General features: G+C 43.6%; 1 protein-coding gene across 1 annotated transcript in view; it reads right to left on the bottom strand.

Moving 5' to 3' along the window:
• Positions 1-21,064, bottom strand: part of LOC128704202 (uncharacterized) — a 396,156-nt gene that overhangs the window by 358,362 nt on the left and 16,730 nt on the right. The gene's annotated exons all lie outside the window — the stretch shown is intronic.

Here is a 21,064-nt window from a genome sequence, read left to right as displayed (position 1 = left end):
TATTGTTCATTATTTTTGCCTTATTTGTTCTTGTGCAACTTCTTTGCCATAATGTCTCACATACCGTCAAGTGATACTTTAGTGAATGTCGACACTCAGACCTCTCAGGCTACTGCTGCTCCTGTCATCAGTCCTCACAGTTCCTTATGGACTGACAGACCGACCCAGACACTGAGACACTACAGTTTTACTCGTGATTCCCTTGATGCATTACCTTTATTCAATGGCCATGTATATAGTCTTGAAGCATGGTTTACTGCCATTCGTTCTCGTGTTAATGCTCTAGTTGAAGGTCCTCCTTCTGAGGAAAGTCTTATCAGACTTGCGAAAGAAGCTCTTTATCGGTCCCCTGCTGCTGTTCACGTTGTTGATCTCCTTGATATGCGAGACTTCAGGAATCTTACTAACTGGTCACAATATGAGGAACTGATTCGTTCTTTCCTCGTACCAGTAAAAACAGCTGATCCATGTGTCGTTCTTAGGGAACTAGTGAATGCTACACCCATAACTAATGAATCGTTGAGTGCATTTGCTGTTAGATTAGACAAACTTTTATCATCATTTATCAATGCTGTCCAGTCCTCAGCTTTTGTCCCTGACGGGGATAAACCATCCACAGCATCGTTTGCTAAAATAGCAGCTTTTGGAGCAATCAAAGAACTAATGCCGCCTGCTTTGTGTGTGCTTATGAGGCTAATCCTCCAACTGTGACGATGGAACCCCTTACAGCCCTAAATCATGTACGTTCCTTGTGCCCCCAGGGTACTTTCCCATGTATCAAAAGCAATTTCATACCTATGCCTCAGTCTGCACCACCTCTTGTTTGCGCCACAGCGACAAATCGTGGTCGTCAACCATCTCAGCGACCACCAAGGACCAGTGTACAGAGTCATTATAAACCTCGTAGTATTCATAGTACATTCAGTAACTATAGTCAGCGGACTTATTACAACTGTGGTTTCCGTGGCCATATTGCAATTAATTGTCCTGATAGTTACCCTAAGAGGCGTCGTACTGATGATGAGTACCAGTCAGATCATCCCTACTGTACTTATCATAGAATACATAGACATGACACATCTGAGTGCAATGCTCTCTACAACCTTCAGTACTCTAGGTCTTTCCGTGGCCGTTCCAACCGCAGAACCTGTAGAGGAAACAGACATCGTGGTTCTCAAAATAACCAGAACCAGGCTCATTCTTCCAATTCGGGGGAATTCGAGCGCCCCAGTCAAACCGTCCCATGGTGACAGTAGGTGATAATGAGAACACCATCCCCATTCACAATTCCTTTGAAGCCTTAAGCAGTCTCGAGAATGACAATCCTGCTGATGATGTTGCTTCACACGTCTCTGATGTAGATGATTTTGGGGATGAAGTGGAACAAATCTTTGCTGATGACAATCCACCTTTTAGTTTGCACATAACTTCCAATGCAACCATAGGCCCTATAGTGCAAGCATCTGTTCATAATGCGCCCGTTCATTTGTTCATGGACTCTGGTGCGCAAGTCAATATTATTAGGTCTAGTTTGTTTAGGGATAAGCAGTTACGACATGTCCTTCTCGTAGAACCGACTCATGTGTCCTCCCTTAGTGGAGTAGCTGGTTCTCACCTGCGTGTCCGCGGTCGCACTTCCCTAACTTTTTCTATCCAAGGTAGAGACTTCACTGCTTCCTTCCTTGTTGTCCACCAGATTACTTTCCCTGGTGACCTTCTACTGGGATTTGCTTCCATGCGAGACTTACGCATTGTGCTCGACCCTTATCGATGGCATGCCCAAATTGATGACTTGATCATACCATTTTGGGGTTACCAGCTTGGATCCGAGATCTGCCATACTGCTGCAGAGTACGACATTCGAATTAAGTCCTTACAGGCCAGTGCATTTTCCAGTAGCGTACCCAAGCGGTCAGGCACTGATGATCCTGTCATTCCTGTCTGTGTTCCTGCAACTTCAGATTTGCAAGATAGTGTCCAGTTACCTCAAGTGTCCGAGGAGGCTCTGACTACCTTGAGTGCTGAGCCTATCCCTGCAATGTCTGCTAGTTCAAGTAGTAGTTTCTCCACAGGGGACGCCTTGTCGGAAAACAATTACTTGCAACTAGTAATGCCATCTCTTGTTGATGTCACATGCCGTCTGCAGAAAGACGCTTCTGTCGCAGCTAGTGCCCTCACTAGAGTGTCTGTTGTTGTTCCTAGTGTTCCAGATGGTGATAACATCCTAGTTGACAGTGATTCCTGCAAAGTAAAAGGTCTATTTGTTGAACCATCCTTACATGTTGTAAGAGATAGTAAGATCCAATTCTTCCTAGCTAACACTTCTGGTCACAGTGTTCGTCTCAGAGCAAATACCAATCTTGTTGACCTTGTTCACTATCCTTACCCTGTTCAGGTAGAGGATGAATTGTCACCTGACCAGTGGGTCGGTGCTATTTCTACCGGGGAGACCTCATCCACTTCACCAGATCAATCTGTTCCACCAGTTGAGGAGAAAGACTTAGCTCCCACTGACTTCCCAGATGAAGTCAAGCGTTTGTTGACTCTGTTGAACAAACGTCGTAAAGCCATTGCCTTACCAGGTGAGAAGATGGGTATAACGAACTTATTGTCCCATCGTATTCCACTTGAACCTGGTACTAGACCTATCTATATACCTGCGTACAGAATGCCTCATTCACAAGTTGCTGTCGCAGAAGAATTGATCAATCAAATGCTTGATGATGGAGTTATTGCACCTAGCAATTCACCTTGGAATGCGCCCTTGATCCTAGTACCTAAGAAGGATGGTACTTGGCGCCCAGTGATTGACTTTAGGAAGTTAAATGCGAAAACTATTCCAGATCGCTTCCCACTTCCTGTACTTGGTGATCTTTTACGTAACATCGGAGATAACAAAGTCTTTTCAACCCTGGATTTGTTACAAGGGTTTTGGCAAGTCCCTCTTCACGAGGACAGCCAAGAGCTAACTGCATTCTCCACTCCTACAGGTCATTATCACTTTCTCCGTATGGCGTTTGGATTACGATCCTCCCCTATCACGTTCTCAAGGCTCATGACTAATATCTTTAGAGGTCTCATAGGTAATGCACTTATGGTGTACTTAGATGACGTAATCGTCATGTCTAAAGACGTGGATACACACTTGAAAAGACTTAATATAGTACTTGGTAAGCTTGAAGAAGCCAATTTAAAGATCAAACTGTCTAAATGTCAATTTTTCAGATCAGAAATTAAGTTTCTTGGTCACGTAGTCACTCCTAGAGGGATTACGACTGACCAAAGTAAAGTAACTGCAGTACTAAATTTTCCAACTCCCAAAACTGCTGATGCTGTAAGATCCTTTGTGGGCTTAGCAGGTTTTTATAGATCTTTCATTGCCAATTTTTCTTCCATAGCTGCTCCTCTGAGTTGCTTAAGAAAGATGCTCCTTTTGTTTGGACCTTCCGTCAAGAAAGAGCATTCCAAACTTTAAAAGTAAAGCTAACATCTGCTCCAATTTTGAAATTTCCAGATTTTTCTAAGCCCTTCTATCTGACAACCGATGCTAGTTGTATTGGCATAGGTGCCGTACTAGCTCAGAAGACTGATGGCAAGTACAACGCAATTGCATTTGCTAGCCGAGTCCTTACGAAGGCTGAACGTAATTATACAGTAACTGAGCAAGAAGCTTTAGCAATAATATGGTCTTTAAAGCACTTCCGAGACATTATTTATCAGTACTCTGTTCATGTCTTGACAGACCATGCTCCACTGATACCTTTATTCCAGAACAAACAACCTACTGGAAGGTTAGCCAGATGGACCTTGACTATCCAAGAGTTCAATCCCACCTTTGAACACTTACCTGGCAAATCAAATGTAGTCGCAGATGCCTTATTGCGACATGTTAGTATAGTAACTGCAGACCCTCCATTTAGTGCTGAAGATGTAAAGAATGCTCAACGAACAGATCCCATGTGGTCTGGTGTGATTCGATTCCTGCTCCAGGAAGATCTTATTCTGACTGTGAAGCCACCAGCACCCATCAGTGACTTTGTCATGAACCAAGAATTACTGTATCGAACAGCCGAGTTGGGTACTCCTAGCAGAAGAGTATACCAGTTAGTAATTCCACAGTCACTAGTGAATGTAGCCTTACAGCTAGTTCACGATGTACCAGGTGTTGCGCACCCTGGTATGGATCGTTCAGTAAAACAAGCCAGATTGAAATACTTTTGGCCTCGTATGGCAACTGATATTTCTGAGTATGTTAAGAAATGTAGTGTCTGCATGCAACATAAAGGTAATGCTAATGGTCCTAATCCAATCCAAGTGTATCCAATCACTAGCAAACCTTGGGAAAGAGTTGTGCTAGATTTGTTAACTAATTTCCAATGTTCCCTCCAGGGCAACAAACATCTATGTGTTATGGTAGACCATTTCACCAGATATTGCGAGTTAGTTCCTATTGCAGATAGGACTGCCGAGACAGTAGCTAAAGCGTTTAAAGAACGCATTATCTGCAGGCATACCACCCCTAAGTCCCTAGTAACAGATAATGGAGGTGAATTCTGTAATGAGATTCTTGAAAATTTGTGCACCTTGTACAAGATCTCTAAATCCACCATTGTTCCTCATCATCCTGCCAGCAATGGGTTAGCGGAACGAACCAATAAAAAAGTACTTGATGTCTTGAGAGCCACTATCAATCCCAGCAGTGAAACCTGGGATGAAGTTATACCTGATGTGCAGTGTGCTATAAATTCTGCTTACAATGTTTCCATAGGTGACACTCCACATTATGCATTGTACCGTGTAGATAAACGTTTGCCTTATGAGTTCCTATATTCTAATCCGAAACCAAATTACAACCCTGATGATTTCATAGCAACTCGTACCAGCTTAGTTCAAAGTGTTTTTAGAAGAATCCGTGAAACACTTCATAAATCAACAGCAGAATTTACAAGAGTCGCAAACACTCGAGCAAAGCCATCCAAAATCAAAGTAGGTTCGAGAGTTATGCTGACTAACTTTAACAAAACGTCTGCAATGCCAAAGCTTGATCAAAAGTTTGTTGGTCCTTATCGAGTAGTTGAACATATCACTGGTAATAAGTATAAGGTTAGAGAAATTAGTACTGGTCAGTATAAAGAATCGCATTTAGATCATATGAAGTTAGTATGTGATGATAATGATGTTCCAACCCAGACTAATGTGACAGACTCTGACAATCCTCCTGATCCTGTACTCTCTACCTCTGATACTCAGTCAGACGATCAACCTGAATGTCGTTATTCCCTACGTACACGACAGGTATTGAGAAATTCTCAAGTATCATTTGTAACTACCAATTCAGATTTGCCTCAAATACAGCATGAGTTAGCCAGTGCAACAGAGTTTGATCCTCCCAGAGATGACACCCATTCTGCATATATCAATCTCACCCTAGCAGAGTTGGGGTTAAATGTAAATAACCTGTATAGATGAATAATTACAGGATCAACTTATCAGTATTCAAGATTTTTTTTGTGTGTTCACGTTCTCTCCGAATTCTGAGAGTTAACAGTCTAGATTTGAGTGCACCGAATCTGCCTTTCTGTTAAACACTTCTTTCTTTGTATATATTCCTTCCTCAGAATCTGTAGATCACATGAATACAGATCGATCGATCAAATTTTTTTTTATCACTTCTATTGTGTAATCTCAACGTTGAGTTTCATTCGATGAGTTGTGCTATATTATACCCTGTATTGCATTACAGTTTCAGTTACGTAAGCTTCCATTCCAATATTCTACTTATGTATGTTATAATGTTCAATTGTTGTGTACTCTGACATTGTATAGAATCAGCCCAAGCCGTACACCTGCAGTCTCTAAGTTGTATTGTATGTCGGGACGACATATGTTAGCGTCGCCGAGCTCTCAGTAGTAGTACCAGTTCCTAGTAACCAGTTACCAGTAACCAGTGTACCAGTAGATGACTCACTACCAACCGTCTCTGCTTGAATCACTCACTGTATTCATATTGCTGCTGACCATAGCAGGATTTCAAACACCCCGTCACCCATAGGCACTCATGGGTCAGTCAAGATAGAGAGCAGAGGCAGGCAGGTCGGCTGTTGGCGCTTTCCATACTTCCCGTTATATATTATACGTACTACCAGCCTACGTGAGTATTCTTACCCTATCCACGTATCGAAAACCCACATGACATCTGGGCACTCGCCACCCAGACATCTGGGCACTCGCCACCCAGACATCTGGGCACTCGCCACCCAGACATCTGGGCACTCGCCACCCAGACATCTGGGCACTCGCCACCCAGACATCTGGGCACTCGCCACCCAGACATCTGGGCACTCGCCACCCAGACATCTGGGCACTCGCCACCCAGACATCTGGGCACTCGCCACCCAGACATCTGGGCACTCGCCACCCAGACATCTGGGCACTCACCAGCCAGACATCTGGGCACTCACCAGCCAGACATCTGGGCACTCACCAGCCAGACATCTGGGCACTCACCAGCCAGACATCTGGGCACTCACCAGCCAGACATCTGGGCACTCACCACCAAGATATCTGGGCACTCACCACCAAGATATCTGGGCACTCACCACCAAGATATCTGGGCACTCACCACCCAGATATCTGAGCACTCACCACCCAGTTACCTGGGCACTCACCACCCAGATATCTGGGCACTCACCAGCCAGATATTTGGCCAGCCAGATATTTGGGCACTCACCAGCCAGATATCTGGGCACTCACCACCCAGATATCTGGGCACTCACCACCCAGATATCTGGGCACTCACCACCCAGATATCTGGGCACTCACCACCCAGATATCTGGGCACTCACCACCCAGATATCTTGGCACTCACCACCCAAATATCTGGGCACTCACCACCCAGATATCTGGGCACTCACCACCCAGATATCTGGGCACTCACCACCCAAATATCTGGGCACTCACCAGCCAAATATTTCTTTACCAACTCAATTATGGCAGAATTCGCCAATATTTATAAAAAAAAAAAAGATTGAATTTATCCAAATGTCAAGTGACATTGTCCAGAGATCGTCAGTAAAAAGCCAATATGAACACTACGAAATTTAGAAAAACCAAAAAAAATAAATTTAGAAAGTGAAGGAGAGTGAGAGGAAAAAAGTGAATATGATGAGAGGGAAGGGAAGATGTCCTCATGGGAGGGGGAAGAGAGGGAGGGAAGGGGGCAAATATTCCCAGTGGGTTGCCACAAGGGTCGGTACTGTTTGCAAAAATAAATAATTTATTTACATGACTTGCCAGAGAGAATATAAAAAAAAAAGTATATTGATATACCTGCGAATGATGGGAAGATTCTGCGTAACATAATAAACTGTGCAGATGAATGGTTCAGAGAACCGACATGTTGATAAATTAGACACATGTGCAACTCTTGGGTATCTTTATTGAGGAAACGTTTCGCCACACAGTGACTTCATCAGTCCATACGTAGGAGAAACTTGAAGAACAGGAGGAGAATGAGGTAATCAGTCCCTGAACCTTGAGTCGATGTGTTCAGTCCATCAATCTTGAATAGATTGATGGACTGAACACATCGACTCAAGGTTGAGGGACTGATTACCTCATTCTCCTCCTGTTCTTCAAGTTTCTCCTACGTATGGACTGATGAAGCCACTGTGTGGCGAAACGTTTCCTCAATAAAGATACCCAAGAGTTGCACATGTGTCTAATTTATCATAATAAACTGTGAATCCTTACAAGATGACTGAGATAAAGTGAGATAATGAAAGATTGATAACGAGTTTAATTCAGATAGATGACGGGTTTAATACGGATAGATTCCGGGTTTAATACAGATAGATGGCGGGTTTAATACAGATAGATGGCGGGTTTAATACAGATAGATGGCGGGTTTAATACAGATAGATGGCGGGGTTTAATACAGATAGATGGCGGGGTTTAATACAGATAGATCCCCTCAAGGAAGGCTCCTTGACGCTGGTGAGGGGCTCTTGATCTAGGGAATTGGATCTGTGCTCCAGTTGGATCTGTGCTCCAGTTCCCTGAATTAAGCCTGAATGCCTTCCATCCCCCATAGGCGCTGTATAATCCTACGGGTTTAGTGCTTCCCCCTTGATTATAATAATAATACAGATAGATGGCGGGGTTTAATATAGATAGATGGCGGGGTTTAATATAGATAGATGACGGGGTTTAATATAGATAGATGGCGGGGTTTAATATAGATAGATGGCGGGGTTTAATATAGATAGATGGCGGGGTTTAATATAGATAGATGACGGGGTTTAATATAGATAGATGGCGGGGTTTAATATAGATAGATGACGGGGTTTAATATAGATAGATGGCGGGGTTTAATACAGATAGATGGCGGGGTTTAATACAGATAGATGACGGGGTTTAATACAGATAGATGACAGGGTTTAATACAGATAGATGACGGGGTTTAATACAAATAGATGACAGGTTTAATACAGATGACGGGTTTAATACAGATAGATGACGGGGTTTAGATAGATGACGGGTTTAATACAGACAGATGACGGGTTTTAATAGATAGATGACGAGGTTTAATACAGATGAATGACGGGGTTTAATACAGATGAATGACGGGTTTAATACAGATGGATGACGGGTTTAATACAGACAGATGACGGGTTTAATACAGACAGATGACGGGGTTTAATAGATAGATGACGAGGTTTAATACATGAATGGTTCAGAGAACCGACATGTTGATAAATTAGACACATGTGCAACTCTTGGGTATCTTTATTGAGGAAACGTTTCGCCACACAGTGGCTTCATCAGTCCATACAAAGGAGAATCTTGAAGAACAGGAGGAGAATGAGGTAATCAGTCCCTCAACCTTGAGTCGATGTGGTCAGTCCATCAATCTGACCACATCGACTCAAGGTTGAGGGACTGATTACCTCATTCTCCTCCTGTTCTTCAAGATTCTCCTTTGTATGGACTGATGAAGCCACTGTGTGGCGAAACGTTTCCTCAATAAAGATACCCAAGAGTTGCACATGTGTCTAATTTATCAACAGGTTTAATACAGATGGATGACGGGGTTTAATACAGATGAATGACGGGTTTAATACAGACAGATGACGGGGTTTAATAGATAGATGACGAGGTTTAATACAGATGGATGACGAGGTTTAATACAGATGAATGGCGGGTTTAATACAGATGGATGACGGGATTTAAACAAGACCATAAACTGTGATGAAGAGAGTTATCATTAATAATTTATTAAGTATATAATACTGTAACTTTCAAACATGTGGCAGAAGTAACAGTAGCAGCAATAATAACAACAGTAACAATAGTATGAGTAGACTAAACAGTAGCAACAGTAACAGGAATACAAGCAACAACAGTAGTAACAATAGCAGCAGCAGCATTAATAGCAACAACAGCACTAGTAACAGCAGCAGCGGTAACAGCAGTAACAGCAACAGCAGTAACAGCAGCAGCAATAACAACAGCACTAACAGCAGCAGTAGTAACAATAGCAGCAGCAGAATTAACAGCAACAATAGCATTAGTAACAACAGCGGCAACAACAGTAGTAACAATAGCAGCAGTAACAGTAACAAGAACAGAAGTAACAGCAGCAGTAGTAACAACAATAACAACAGCAGCACCAATAACACCAGCACCAATAACAACAGCAGCACCAATAACAGTAACAACAGTAGTAACAACAGCAGTAACAGCAGCAGTAGTAACAGTAGCAGTAACAACAGCAGCAGTAGTAACAGCAGCAGTCAAGACAACAGCAGTAGTAACAGCAGCAACAATAGCAGCAATAACAGCAGCAAAAACGGCAGCAGTAATAACAGCAACAGCAGCAGCATGAAACAGCAGCAGCAGTAGCAACAGTAGTAGCAACAACAGCAACAGCAGCAGTAACAGCAGCAGCAACAACAGCAGCAGCAATAACAGCAGCAGTAACAGCAGCAATAATAGCAGTAACAGCAACAACAGCAATAACAGCAGCAGTAACAGCAGCAGCAATAACAGTAGCAGTAATAGCAGCAGTAACAGCAGCAGCATGAAACAGCAGCAGTAACAGCAGTAGTAGCAACAGTAGTAGCAACAGCAGCAACAGCAGCAGCAGCAATAACAGCAGCAGTAACAGCATCAGCAACAACAGCAACAGCAGCAGCAATAATAGCAGCAGTAACAACAGCAACAGCAGCAATAGCAGCAGTAACAGCAGCAGCAATAACAGCAGCAGTAATAACAGCAGTAACAGCAGCAGCAGCAGAAATAATAGCAACAGCAGTAACAGCAGCAGCAGCAATAACAGCAGCAGCAACAGCAGTAACCACAGCAGCAGGTGACTCCTGGGATGGTAGGTGCATAAATTAGTCTGCCCTCATACGTCTTAACCAACGCAGGAGGGAGAGTGCCAACAGAAAACGGCGGGCGGTTATTAAATCAGCTGACTCGCAGATGAATAACACGACAACTGATTATATGGTGAAGCATATAACTGTGTGTGTGTGTGTGTGTGTGTGTGTGTGTGTGTGTGTGTGTGTGTGTGTGTGTGTGTGTGTGTGTGTGTGTGTGTGTGTGTGTGTGTGTGTGTGCGTGTGCGCGCGCGCGCGCGCTGGAACCTGCAGCCTACACCTTTTCCTGCAACAAGAAGTGTGCAATTAGTACTGGAACAAGTCTGCACCTTGTACTGGAACGATCAACCTGTACCAACAACAACAAGAGTTTCGGTAAGACTATGTGGGGTGATCTGGGTAGAAGTGACAGGCGAAGCGCTGGAGATGAGTGTCCGCAGTCGTAGAGTGCAAGTGCTTAATCCAGCAGCTAGGCTCTCGTGGGGCGGACTGGAGAAACAGGAGGAGCAGGCTCTGTTGCAACGGTCTTGTGGTGGATGAAGGTCTTGAGTCTTGAGAAGCTGGCAGCAGGCTAGGTCGCAGGACAGGGCAGGCAGGTAGGAACATTAGAGGTTAGTTCACTGGTGTTGATTGACGTGATTAAGGTGGCAGGCAGGTTTGTAGAGGAGCCATTTTCAAATTATCTGAAGCTGCTCCTAGGGAGGTGGTAAAGTTTTGTCTTGTTTCCAAAGGCGAAGCGCAGAGGCTTGAGGAATTCCAGAACTTGGTTAAGTGTGAAGTGAAGCGGTGGCTCGCAAGCAAACTTGACAGTTCCAGCAACGAGACCTTTGTAGAGTTCAGTACAGGTCATGGTGTCAGCGTTAGTTGGAGAAGTGTAGAAGGTAAGGTTTTCCCATGATGGTGTACTGGAGTCATCAACAACTTCTTCGGAAGTGGATTCATTTGGTGAGTCTACAATGGTGCTGGAACCTGTACCAGAACAAACAGCTCAAGCATATATGTCTCAGTTTCTCTCAACTTTCAGTTTGTTAATTAACAGATATTTCACTGTCGCTAAGACAGTTAAACGGGTGACTGTTTAACGGGTCTTAAACAGTGACTATCTGACCGATATTTCTGTGCTGGGTGGGTTCCCATTGTCTGTTAGCGCCTCACAACATTTCATCACTATTATCTTGGTTATTGCTGTTGAGGTAAGTTATATGTGGGTTATTGACAGTGGTCAAGCTAATCTAATTTAACATTATCAAATCTAATCTAACCTAACCTGAAGAACAAACAGGCACAATACTGTGACTGGAACAATTCACAAATAACCCGCACATAGGAGAGAGAAGCTTATGACGACGTTTCGGTCCGACTGAGACCATTCACAAAGTTACAGTGTGACTTTATAAATAGTCCAAGTCGGACCGAAACGTTGTCGTAAGCTCCTCTTTCCTATGTGTGGGTTTTATTTGTGTACTAATCTAACCTAATGTAATCAAATATAACTTAACTAAACTTACTCTAACTTAATCTAACTAAACGTAATTAACTTTACCTAACTTCTCCAAATCTAGCCTAATTAATCCTAATCTAATCTACTAATGCTAGGCTAACTTAATTTAACCTAATATAACAGGAACCTAATCTAACTTAACCTAACCGAACATAATCTAATCTAGCCTAAATAACGTAATACGGGAAATTTGTTCCAAATCTTAAGTGAGAAATTTACATAAAATTTGCGGGGCTGGGTTACCACTTAATGACTTTTTTTTTTACCTCTAATAAAACTCTACGGACACACACACATCAATTTCGCTTGATACATCAGTGAACATTTGTCCAACGGAGGTTCGTGAAGTCTGAACATTTACCGTATCTTCCGGCATATAAGGCGCACCTTTTTCCCCAGTCTTGGAAAATCAGCCTGCGTCTTATATGATCAAGGTCAAGGGTAGACTTAACAGTTGTTTCCTAACGTTACGTTACAACTGCTGGGAAACGTCACCTTATATATCTTATATTCTCGCGCACATTATATGCCGGAAAATACGATATCTTGTGAACCATACTACAAATAAGGTACACTAAAAACAGCGTTATACTTTCTTCTTATCGATCTGCAGATCGGTGCAGCATTCAAGTTGAGACCATTGCAAGAATGAATGCAAATTTTCACAAAGCAGTTATTGTTACAAGCAAAGTTTTGTAAATACTGGGACTGGTTCCTTAATACCTCGAAGTTTGGTGGGTTAACTGGGCTTAAGGCTCGCCAATACTTAAGTTTAACTGAGACTGCATTTAACCTGTTCACCACTAGTCAAGAATACTTCAATCCCAAATACTGTCTTACTGTGATTAATTAAAGTTAATCCTATAATATATATATAATATATATATATATGTCGTGCCGAATAGGTAAAACTGGTCAATTAGCAAGAACTCATTTAAAATCAAGTCCTTTCTAAAAAAATTCTCTTATACGTTTAAAGGTATATTTTTTTCATTTATGTTAATGTACAAATTAATAATTTTGTACCAAAAGAACCTTATTATAAGAAACGCAATTTAATTTAGCTTAATCCAACAATGCTCTTCTTGCCGAATAGGACAAGCGAAAATTTGTGTATGCAATAATTTCGCAAAAACCATTCTGAACTTAAGGAAAAAATATATTTCATTGTGTTTTGTTTATTATTAAATTATTGTAAACTTATCTACAATATATTTAGCAGGATTAGGCTAAAGTAAATTGCGCTTGTTAAAATAAAGTTAGGTAAGTTTTATAAGGTTCTTTTGGTACAAAATTATTAATTTTAACATTAACGTAAATTAAAAAAATATATCTTTAAACGTATAAGACAATTTTAAAAATTACTTAAATTTAAACGAGTTCTTGCTAATTGACCAGTTTTACCTATTCGGCACGACACACACACACACACACACACATACATATATATGTATGTATGCTGTCATGTAGGGGGGTTATGGAACGTAAGGATAATTGGGAAATATGGGAGTAAAGGGATTGAGTAGGCAGGAGAGGTGACTAGCGGAGGTACTGCAAGGTTACTGGTGACTACACCATCACCTCTCATTACTCTACCCACCACACTACTCGCCCTCTCACTACTTGAAATAAATAAATGAATAAAAGAATAAATAACGGACAGTGAATATTACTATTCCACTCAAACACAGTTTATTATTAAGTCCTTGTACAATAATATATTTGGGAACAGGAGAACACTATTGGGGTTTAGATAAATGGGGCTGGTACACAAACAGTGAGACAGGTAATACAATCAACTGACGAAACAGAATAAAACTTACAATATAGTTCAGAGGACAGTTCACCACAGGAACTAAGTCACACACTAGCCACAGGTCCCAAGACCTACACAGCACGAGTACTGCTCCAAGCCAGTACTCTGCCCAATGTCTCCAACAGTCTCTCCTCCAGAGACTCCAGCTCACCTCTGCACACAGGCCAGAGCTCCGCTCAACTCCCTGATCATGCTGTTCCTTGGGCTTATATGATCCTTCAAACATCCCCTCACAATGGGGTGTGCACTACGTGTTTTGACCTGACGCCGTCAAGAACAAAAGACCTCAGACTTAAGCCGAAAGGCGTGTGACAGCTATTTGCAAAGGCAAGGTGTGACCACATAATTGGTTAAATTAGGTCCCCCATAGAGACCTCACAAGAACAGATGAACTACATCACAATGTATGTATGCGCAATAAGGTCACAGTAAACAGGTGATATCACTGCATGCAAAACAACCACTGTTAAAAAATAGTGAAATTCCAAGCGCTTTGGTTATTTCTCACGAAACCATTGGAATTTCACTATTTTTTTCACAGTCACAGTGATTATGTAAATACATACTTTATATATATATATATATATATATATATATATATATATATATATATATATATATATATATATATATATATATATATATATATATATATATATAATATATATATATATCTTTATTGATGTGTGTACATACACATCAATAATAATAATAATAATAATAATAATAATAATAATAATAATAATAACTTTACTTCTACAAGTACATGTACAAGGTATACAGTCCTAGATGATATCAATGACATACTATATAAAAAGCGGCTTGTTATGCAGAGCATTTCGGGCAATTTAGGTCAGTTTTGTCCCATGATGCGACCCGCACCAGTCGACTAATACCCAGGTACCCATTTTACTGATGGGCGAACAGAGACAGCAGGTGTCTTATGGAAACACGTCCCTAATGTTTTCCAGCCATACCGGAGATTCGAACTCAGGACCTCAGTGTGTGAGGTGAGTGCGTTAACGAGCGAGCTACGAGACACCCTTAGAGATATAATCGTCAGGACACATAGAAACCGACCCGCTAATGTGTGTGAGGGTGGAATGTTGATATTAATATTGATGTCTAGAGATGCACGGAATTGATCTTATTGACACATATATACAGGTGCTTCATGTGACGTACACGTAGACAGGTGCTCCATGTGACGTAAACGTAAACAGGTGCTCCATGTGACGTACACGTAAACAGGTGCTCCATGTGACTTACACGTACAGACAGATGATCCATGTGACATACACGGACTGCCCTTATGTGACTACACTATACCCCAACCCACACTCACCCAGCTGTGTAGGTAACCAACCCACACTCACCCAGCTGTGTGGGTAACCAACCCACACTCACCCAGCTGTGTGGGTAACCAACCCACACTCACCCAGCTGTGTGGGTAACCAACCCACACTCACCCAGCTGTGTGGGTAACCAACCCACACTCACCCAGCTGTGTGGGTAACCAACCCACACTCACCCAGCTGTGTGGGTAACCAACCCACACTCACCCAGCTGTGTGGGTAACCAACCCACACTCACCCAGTTGTGTGGGTAACCAACCCACACTCACCCAGTTGTGTGGGTAACCAACCCACACTCATCTAGCTGTGTGGGTAACCAACCCACACTCACCTAGTTGTGTGGGTAACCAACCCACACTCACCCAGCTGTGTGGGTAACCATCCTACACTTACATAGCTGTGTGGGTAACCAACCCACACTCACCCAGCTGTGTGGGTAACCAACCCACACTCACCCAGCTGTGTGGGTAACCAACCCACACCCAACACTTCTCATCCCTCCAACTGAGGATAAGAAAATACTGAAGCACATCTCCAAGTCTGCGATCAAAAGGCTCGTAAAACCAAGACTTTAAACGTATTATCGTGGCAACTTAAGAGATACCTAAGTTCCCCCGTTTTCTAAAATGAACACGTTATTAGAAGACGGGGGAACTTACGTGCCCCTTAAGGGATGCACTTAAGGTATTATTACATCAGAAACAATCAAGAGGCCATCGTTGGTGTCAAACAAGTGACGTCACAAACGGAAAACTTCCACACAACGCATTTTTTTTTTTTCACTGAGGGAGCATCAGTTGTTTATTTCCAGATGGCAACACTGCACTGACCTCAGCGCCTTATCATGTGCTATTGTACTGACCTCAGCGCCGTATCTCTTGGTCCTTTTATGACCAAACCAAGAAATTAATTTCAATTTCGGCACCACTGGAGTGTCTGAAATAACCCTGCAAAAGAACAGTTCCCAGTAACAAGCAGGTACATGTTCGTGGGTGAGGAGCATCTGCTAGATATTTATGCCACTTCGACAGGAACAAAGATTCGTGAAACTTGTCCCAGGTTCTTATATTCATAGAAAATAATATATACATCGAGAGAGGTGTATATTTTTCAGTATACATATATTTGGAATTTATTTTAATTCACATTTTTTTTTTGGCGATAGACTTGAAATCAAACAGTCTGTTTACAATTTTAGCTATAAACTGCTGCCTTTTGTAAACACTGTTTTTAGACGATGTCATAAATAAGTTGTAGAATCCACCCAGAGACAATTCAAAGTAAAAATATCGAAATTATTAAGAATATAATAGAGAAGAGCTGAGTCTTGAGAAATATCCTTGAGGGACGCCGCCACACTGTATGTCGCTCTTTAAAGTTTTCTAAACACCAGCCTTTAAAGCTCTGTAAACACCAGCCTTTCAAGCTCTGTAAACACCAGCCTTTAAAGCCCTCTAAACACCAGCCTTTAAAGCCCTCTAAACACCAGCCTTTAATGCTCTCTAAACACCAGCCTTCACTCGACAGCTTCCAGAACTTTAAATTTTACTTAGTAATACATTTGACTTAGGAAAACTATAGCAGTAGAATTCTTCCATTATGCAAAGGGAGGAAAAACTGCTGGCTTGTTAACACTGTACAGATATGAAGAGTACACACACACTGGTGGTCTTAGTAAAGCATGGATTCACTTCCTGGTGACTGATATGGAGTCAGCTACCACCAGTTACTGTGGCTAGAGAGTCCTTTGAGTTTAGTCTCTGCTGGAGAGTTACTTGTCTGTCATTGATTATTATTGCTATTATACTCACATAATATGTGTCAGATCCGCGTGGCTCATACGGCGCCATATGGAGGAGAAATGCAGACAACAGAGGGGAGGGAGTGTGAAAGGTGCGGTCATGCGATAAAAAAATTTATTACGTCAAAGTTAGAGTAAAAAGTCAGCACACTTTCTTGACCTGGTGCTGAAGACCTGTTTTCACCACCTGACAGCTTATATACTGTGTTTAGTGTTGGATCCCCCCCCCCCCCCACACACACACACGCCACCTGACTGGCCATATACAGTGTTCAGTTTGGGATCAGTGCTCCAATCAGTGACTGGAGCGTGATCCCGAAGTTCACAAAACAGAAGTCATCTCACACTTAACATTCTCTTAGGTGCACCTACCAAACCAGCTGGCAAATTTATCTTCAATTATTTACTTCAGTGGCACTACTCGACATACTGTTCCACTTATCCGCAAACATACTGTCAAACCAATACTTCAATATATTCTTTCAAATAGAATTTAACCTAATTTGAATTTACTGTTGTGAGTCTTGGGAGCATACTGGCCACGCTTCCTTGATGAGCCCAGCTCTCAAATATAAGTTCATTTAAGAAGGGGAACAGACAGGAATCACTGAACTAAAGATGGGTATCGCTGACATGCATCCTGTGCAAAGGAAGAAAAGCTAGTCAGGCGGAAAGTACTAGAGAACCTGGAGAAGCGTGACTGTGTCAGTGGAGGCTAAAGTGAATTCAGGTACTCCATGACTTTGATATGGTTTGCCAGTATTTGTCTCGGCCCGAGTCTTGTCCAGTTGGTGACCCGGCAGGTACTAACTGATACCCTACAAAACTTTTCCTTTTTCTTCTGTTTACTCTTCTGTCTCGTGGGTCAGTCTGTGGATAGACAACACGCCAAATGTTACATTTTAGTCTAGAAAGCTGCTGCTTCAGTAATACTCTCCTGGAACTCCAGGTTTATAAAACAGGATCTTCCGTCCTTGACTCCGCATTGGTGGTCAACACTGACATATCCCCGCCTCGTCAAGTGTTCCACTACTTTCCTGAACTCTCTCCGTTACCCTCGACACGATGGATAGTTGAAGTATGGTGTAACGGATAAGCGGTAAAAAAGGACACATACAGCAAAAGGAGAACAATATATGTTCTACATTTAACCCAGACGAGTCTTTATTGAAAGAACATTATTTGTTGAAGAATTAAGACACTTTTGCAGCATTTGGAATTACTTACTGGGGAAACGTTTCGCCAAAATGTGACTTCCTCAGTCACTTGTTGGAGAAACGTTTCCAAAATAAAGATTCCCAAACGTTGCAAAAAGTGTCTAATTCTTCATGTAGGTGAACTGTCGTACTAATAAAGGTTTTATTTTGCTGTGTCTGTCTTTTTACCACCACATCGACAATGCACATGTCAATTACACTTGCCTGTAGTTTCCTGCCTTGAATCTGTCCCCAGCCTTAAAAATATGAGAGCTGTGACCACTGGGGCAATTGTGGACAAGGATGGTCAGCTAGCTCAGGCAGGTCACATTATTTGTCTCACACTCAACCATCGCCTCGTCCTTTTCTCTATTATGCAAATAAGAGAACTATGGGAGTGAACACGAAGCTATGATGTGTTTCAGGCTTGCTTCTATTCCAGGAATGATGAGGGGGGAAGGAGGTCCTCGTCCAGGCACCAGTGTTGTATCTGACCTCTGGGAACAGGGTGCACTCTTGACGCGCTTCGGTTAACGCAAATCTGGCGCAAAAGAAAGCCTACGATTGTTTTTATCTGAGCTCTAAAGAGGCCCAGGAAACAAAGAACGATCTTTATTACAGTGTCCAGGTGGATACACACACAGACTCATAACTCATCTCCAAAATATGTACCGAGAGACAGCGTTAAAGACGGTGGCAAACACCATCGCCAGCCAGAAGACACTGGCTGGCGAAACGTTTCCTCAATAAAGATTCCCGAAACGTTGCAAAACTGTCTCGCTTTTCAGCCTGCCAGTTTTTCTAAAGTCATTTACTTCACACTTAACTAGAGAAGAGAGAGATGGCATGAAATACTGACACCACGAAAACAGATGCAATTCAGTACTCACCTAATTGTGGTTGCAGGGGTTGAGACTCAGCTCCTGGTCCCGCCTCTTCACTGAACGCTACTCGGTCCTCTCTCTCTCTGTTCCATGAGCTTTATCATACCTCGTCTTAAAGCTAAGTATGGTTCCTGCCTCCACTACATCACTTGCTAGACTGTTCCACTTCCTGACAACTCTGAAGAAATACTTCCTAACATCCCTTTGACTCATCTGAGTCTTCAACTTCCAAGTGTGACGCCTTGTTTCTGTGTCTCCTCTCTGGAACATCCTGTCTCTGTCCACCTTATCTATTCCACACAGTATTTTGCATGTTACCATGTCTCCCCTAACCCTCCTGTCCTACAGTGTAGTCCGGCCGACAACGTTTCGCCCACGTAATGACTAGAAAAGATCCACTGGGTGGGCCAAACATCGTCAATAAATGATCTCATGCCACTGCATTAGTGTTTTCGTCTTCATTTCACTAGGGTACCACCTTAAGCAGTGTTGAAATGACCAGGAGCTTAATTATACTTGAGACTGTTATAAGTCTGAGGTGGAGTTGCACCGGCACTGAGGTGGAGCTGCACCAGCACTGAGGTGGAGCTGCACCGGCACTGAGGTGGAGCTGCACCGGCACTGAGGTGGAGCTGCACTAGCACTGAGGTTTAGCTGCACCAGCACTGAGGTGGAGCTGCACCAGCACTGAGGTTTAGCTGCAACAGCACTGAGGTGGAGCTGCACCAGCACTGAGGTGGAGCTGCACCGGCACTGAGGTGGAGCTGCACCAGCACTGAGGTGGAGCTGCACCGGCACTGAGGTGGAGCTGCACCAGCACTGAGGTGGAGTTGCACCAGCACTGAGGTGGAGCTGCACCGGCACTGAGGTGGAGCTGCACCAGCACCTGCACCGGCACTGAGGTGGAGCTGCACCAGCACTGAGGTGGAGCTGCACCAGCACTGAGGTGGAGCTGCACCAGCACTGAGGTGGAGCTGCACCGGCACTGAGGTGGAGCTGCACCAGCACTGAGGTGGAGCTGCACCGGCACTGAGGTGGAGCTGCACCGGCACTGAGGTGGAGCTGCACCAGCACTGAGGTGGAGCTGCACCAGCACTGAGGTGGAGCTGCACCAGCACTGAGGTGGAGCTGCACCGGCACTGAGGTGGAGCTGCACTAGCACTGAGGTGGAGCTGCACCAGCACTGAGGTGGAGCTGCACCGGCACCGAGGTGGAGCTGCACTAGCACTGAGGTGGAGCTTCACCGGCACTGAGGTGGAGCTGCACCGGCACTGAGGTGGAGCTGCACCGGCACTGAGGTGGAGCTGTACCGGCACTGAGGTGGAGCTGCACCGGCACTGAGGTGGAGCTGCACCGGCACTGAGGTGGAGCTGCACCGGCACTGAGGTGGAGCTGCACCGGCACTGAGGTGGAGCTGCACCGGCACTGAGGTGGAGCTGCACCGGCACTGAGGTGGAGCTGCACCGGCACTGAGGTGGAGCTGCACCGGCACTGAAGTGGAGCTGCACTAGCACTGAGATGGGGCTGCACCGGCACTGAGGTGGAGCTGCACTAGCACTGAGATGGGGCTGCACCGGCACTGAGGTGGAGCTGCACTAGCACAGCCCCCAAAGTGGGTTTCCTAAGGAAATACAAAGAAAGTCTGGAGAAGCACCTAGTGTTATTGAGCAAGTTTTAACTGTTATTTTTATAGCCCCATGTTCCCAGGGTGCATGACCCCAGCAAGGGTGCATGGCCCCAGCAAGGGTGCATGGCCCTAGCAAGGGTGCATGGCCCCAGCAAGAGTGCATGGCCCTAGCAAGGGTGCATGGCCCCAGCAAGAGTGACTTGGTCACTCACAGTACAGGGACCCCAGCAACAGCAACCTGGTCACTCACAGTACAGGGACCCCAGCAAGAGTAACCTGGTCAATCACAGTACAGTGACCCCCAGTACACTGTACTGGGATATCAACAAAATTTACCAGTCACCACATTCATGGCTCTCGAGTCAATAATACAATCCAAGTGAAATAAGAAGAGTATAACTTCTTTATCGTCTGTATTTGGTATTTTCTCTCAAGATTGACGGACTAAATTCTTCGAGTCCAAGCTGAGGGAATGATTACCTCAAATTCCTTATCTTCCACC

The sequence above is a fragment of the Cherax quadricarinatus genome, chromosome 37, assembly GCF_038502225.1.
Source record: "Cherax quadricarinatus isolate ZL_2023a chromosome 37, ASM3850222v1, whole genome shotgun sequence".
Lineage (NCBI taxonomy): Eukaryota > Metazoa > Arthropoda > Malacostraca > Decapoda > Parastacidae > Cherax > Cherax quadricarinatus.
This window is presented reverse-complemented; position numbering and strand designations above follow the sequence as displayed.